The 4680-nt window shown below is 41.1% G+C and overlaps 1 pseudogene; it reads right to left on the bottom strand.

Annotated features, from left to right (window-relative positions):
- Window positions 1-1706: 1706 nt before the first annotated feature.
- Window positions 1707-3561, bottom strand: LOC115691338 (uncharacterized; annotated as a pseudogene).
- Window positions 3562-4680: the final 1119 nt, after the last annotated feature.

Here is a 4680-nt window from a genome sequence, read left to right as displayed (position 1 = left end):
CAAAGTATGAAACACTTTGATTATTGAGCACATGGCTCTGATACTAATTGATTGACGGATAAGGCACAAACAATTAAGAGGGAATTAATTGGTTATTTAAGGAAACTTGAAATTTTTTGACAGAAAGTGATGGACAGTGTAAAGAATGTGCGTTGATTTTATAGAAGTAGTGTTGCGTATGTTCGACCAAAAAAAAGTCTTGCGTATGCAAAAAAATTATTCTTTATGAGCATAATATAAAGGAGTTAAAAAATAAACGAGATGCAAAGTGGATTTATAGTAATTCGGCCTTAGACTTGGCCCACTCCATTCTCCTAGCTCTAACAACCTCAACAAGGTTGGAATCGACTAAGTAATTTTTAAATATTTTACAACTTATAGAGAGTGCTGCTTCCACACAAAACTTCAGTAGATGTTTCTACAAACTCAAGCAACTCTGACAACACCATGACCCACTCTCTTCCCAAATCACAAACGCAGATTTCTACAGAGAATATAATAAATATTTGCAGTTTCTACACATAAGAATAGCAAAAAGATGAACACTCAGAGCATAGACTTTTTGTTCGTTCAAACTCTACTACTTCCCTTGGGTTGAATTTAAATCCATCATACCTCAAAAGACGGGAGAATAACAGTAAAAGTGCCAAAAGTTGTGTATGGCGCTCACTTTAGTGCCAAAAGTTATTTTTGGATCACTTAAGTGTCACTTTTTAAAAAAAAACGATTACTTAAGTGTCAACTTCGATTTGGGTCGCCGGAAATCCGACGTGGCCATATTTTATTAATTGCTCAGTCCTACGTGGCTCGCCGGCATGCCTAGTCAGCATTTAACCCAAAAACGACGTCGTCTAAAAGTTGTAAATAATGATCGTTTGAGTGTCAATTTTTTTTTAAAGTGATCACTTCGGTGCTAGTCGTTGTTAAAATGAGATCACTTCAGTGCCAGTCGTTGTTAAAAAGTTATCATTTCAGTGCCAAGTGCGCACCTGCACAAATATCACATTAATGTTGCCTCAATCTCAATCCATCACCTTAGCTTGTAATTGTTCTTTTCATTTTTCTCTATCAGGTTCATTCATAAAATGGGGTTCAAAATTATTGAATCAAAACAAATAAGTTAAGTGCTTGTCTCTTGTGCAAGTAAAATTGTGTTGCGGATTCCATGACAATAGCATTCAGGTACTAGTTTTTTTCTGCTCCGTAGTTCTGTTACTTGTGTTTTTGCGTACATATAAATTCATTTGTCGCTTTGTGGCTATATTTTTTGCTCCTATTGAAGCACTGACCGTCAGAATTTAGTTGGACCCAGGAAATCGATTTGACATGAAGGACACTCAACAACATTCAGAGTCGTTCTCGAAAATTTCTCAGAAAAGGAAATCCGATCCGTGCACTAATTTTAAATGGCCTTGGCAACGGTGGATTTGCCTATGCCTCCAATTCCATAGAAGCCAATCATGCGAACACCGTCCAGACCAATTCCAGGTATTGGATTGATTCCATCTAGGGTATCATCTATGCCAACTAGGTGAGTTGCAACATTCAAAGTGGGGCGATTTAATTTACTCGAGACTTCTTCAACGATTATCCGAATGAGCTTTGATTCAACCCTGCAAGTTCTATTGCATCAGCTCAGAAGAAAAGAAAAAGGTCCCATTGTACCAAGAACAGAAAACTAGTTAGTTTCAAGTTTCAGCAAAGACTTACGAAGGACATGAAATAAATTTATATTGAAGATTCAATTGCAGCTTATTGTTACGTCAATATACTTTTGCAATATTGACATTACCATCAATTTGGACATGAGCGGGTTGTATAGTAGTGATAGAGAATTATTCTAATCTTCAGTACGAGGAAATAATTTCAAAAGGAGCCACTGTATATGTAGATTTCAACACTGAAATAATTAGAACACCCCCAGTATAGGAGAAAGTGTATCCAACCTGCTCTGTCAAACTTAAAGAGGGAGGAAGTAGTGGTACCCTTTTGAGAAGTGCCACCCAGCCAAATTAGCCAAATCTTCAAGAGATTTACTCCATTTCATGACCCTCTCAGAATCTTTCCCAAACTTATCCTCATGTTTGGCTAAGATAATCCCCTGTTTTGCCAGTTTGCTTTTGCAATTTAGAAGGATCCACCCTATAAAAGATTGGCCTGACCATATGACCCTTTGTCTCTTTACACTCAAGAATCTTGGACAAGCTCGTCCAAGCACCACCCTGAAGAAGCATAGTTTTCCGAGAACATGACAATGGAGACCCTGGATTCTTTAATCTTCTCCGGGAGCTCTGTACAGATCCTTGCCCTTTGGGAAGCTGGTCGTCTAGGAAAGTGTTGATCCCATGATGGCAGAACGCATCGTAGAGGAAATTCGAGAAGTCTCTTGCCTCTAAAGCTTAAGAATACATCATAGTTTCATCTTGGGGACAAAGAGGACGATGCCATTGAATGGTCAAGCTAGAGGAGACACTTAGATGGTAGAGATCATGGGTTAGAGAAATTGGAATTTCATGTTCTGTGGTTATTTATGAGTCAAAATAGGTTAAGGAAGAGACGCTGGGTTGGGCTCAGTGTGTGACATTCTAAACAACTTCCTTGGCATGTTGAAAACACGTATTTGACACAACACGGAAAAATATATTTCCATGGCGTTGAATATGAAGGCAAGGACCACCCCCGTAGGATCTGTTCTTCTGCTCTTCCTCCTCATCTCTGTCTCTCTCTTTGATCAACCCAAAATCCCATTAGTAGACAGCAAGCTATACATGTACATATCCCTGACCTCGCCTTTGCAAAAACCATACTTCCTCAGCAATCCTTCTTTCAAAAACCCAACCTTCTCTAAAACCCTCTAAGACCCTCCATTCTCCACTTTCACAAATGTCTCCAGCCTCACCAATTTAGGCATTTTCTCAAACACACGGCGGGCGACTATCCTCAGCGCCGCCGTCGCGAACCCCGCCCCCAGAACTCGGCCCCAACGGATACGCCGACGCGGGTGTGGCACCGCTTGTCGCCAGACCCGGGCTAGACAGAGACATATCTGATCAAGCGGTCACCGATTCAGATGGAGCGACGCCGCGGGTGGGGAATGGCGATGCACAGTTTCTCCAAAACCCTTTGAGACCCTCCATTCTCCACTTCTACAATTGCCTCCAGCCTCACCAAATCAGGCATTTTGTCGAACACGTGGTGGGCGGCCATCCTCAGCGCCGCCGTCTTGAACCCCGCCCCCAAAACTCGGCCCTGACAGCGTAGCCGATGAGGGCGCAACACCGCTCGTTGCCGGACCCAGGCTTGACGGAGACATACCCGATTGAGCGGTCATCGATGCAGATGGAGCAACGCCACGGATGGGGAATGGCGATAGCCCGAAGAAACAACTCGGTGGCCTCCAGTGAGGCGATGGAGTCCCAGCGGAGGTAGTGGGTGACTCTATCGTCGCCGGCCCATGAGACGAAGTAGCCGGTGTCGAAGAGTTCGAAGGGTTGGAAAATGATTACGGAGGGCGAGGGTTCCATGGAAACAGGAGAGGAAAGTAGAATTTGGAGTTTGGAATGAGGGTGGGACGTGGAAGGAGAGAAAGGACAAATATACGCATGGAAATGCGACCTGGGACTGATTTTTTAAATAAAAAGTCAACTCAGATTAAAATTTTAATTATAAAAGTCACGTAATCAATTTGGCCGGAATTTCTCGCCGATGATACTTAAGTGATCGTTTTTTCTTCGATTTGGCACCGAAAACTTTTGACACTAAAGTGAGCGCCGTACACAAATTTTGGCACTTCTACTATTCTTCTCCCCTCGAAAGACCTTTTGACATTTAAATCTCATGAGTACCGTTGGTGCTATCATTTACTATTGCAAATGTCACTTGGTAAAGACATCTTTCTTATATAGTAAGTTCTGCTTCTATAGAGTCTATCATCTCTATTACTTGCCCAAATATGACAGAGATAAATGTATTGAAAGTACTAAAACTTATCATGAAAGTGTAATTGTGTCATATAACTTTCAAAAAGTGCAATCAAGTCCTTCCGTTAATTACGTTCAACTTAGTTAATGTAAAATTTTGATGTGGCTTTTTGTTAAATTAATTTCTCTCTCCTATACGGTGTTGGCCTGGCTAAAACATGAAGGATAACGCTAAAATGATATTTGTTTTGGTCAATGTATGATTTTTTAATCTAAATATTCTTTAAATTATATTAAAGTTTTAAAGTCAATTAAAGAAAGGAAGTAGTGCAACATCGGGTGAGGGCCCTTGCCCCTGCCACCCCACCATCGCCGGCCCTTTTCGGCGATGGTGGGCCAGTGATGGTGGGGTGGCAGGGGCAAGGGCCCTCGCCAGATGTTGCACTACTTCCTTTCTTTAATTGACTTTAAAACTTTAATATAATTTAAAGAATATTTAGATTAAAAAAATCATATATGGACCAAAACAATATCATTTTAGCTTTATCCTTCATGTTTTAGCTAGGCTAGAACCGAAAAGGGCCGGCGATGGTGGGGCAAGGGTCGGCCTGGGTTGCTGGACAGAATAAGTGCACCGCAAGTCCTAAAACTTATTACGAAAGTGCAATTGAGTCCTAAAACTTTCAAAAAGTGCAATCAAATCCTAAAACTTGTCACGAAAGTACAATTGAGTTCTAAAACTATCAAATAGTGTAATTAA

This window comes from Syzygium oleosum, unplaced genomic scaffold (genome assembly GCF_021117445.2).
Source record: "Syzygium oleosum isolate NSW1041296 unplaced genomic scaffold, Sole_v2.1 Sole_v2.39, whole genome shotgun sequence".
NCBI lineage: Eukaryota > Viridiplantae > Streptophyta > Magnoliopsida > Myrtales > Myrtaceae > Syzygium > Syzygium oleosum.
The sequence above is the reverse complement of the archived record's forward strand: the minus strand, read 5'-3'. Positions and strand labels throughout refer to the sequence as shown.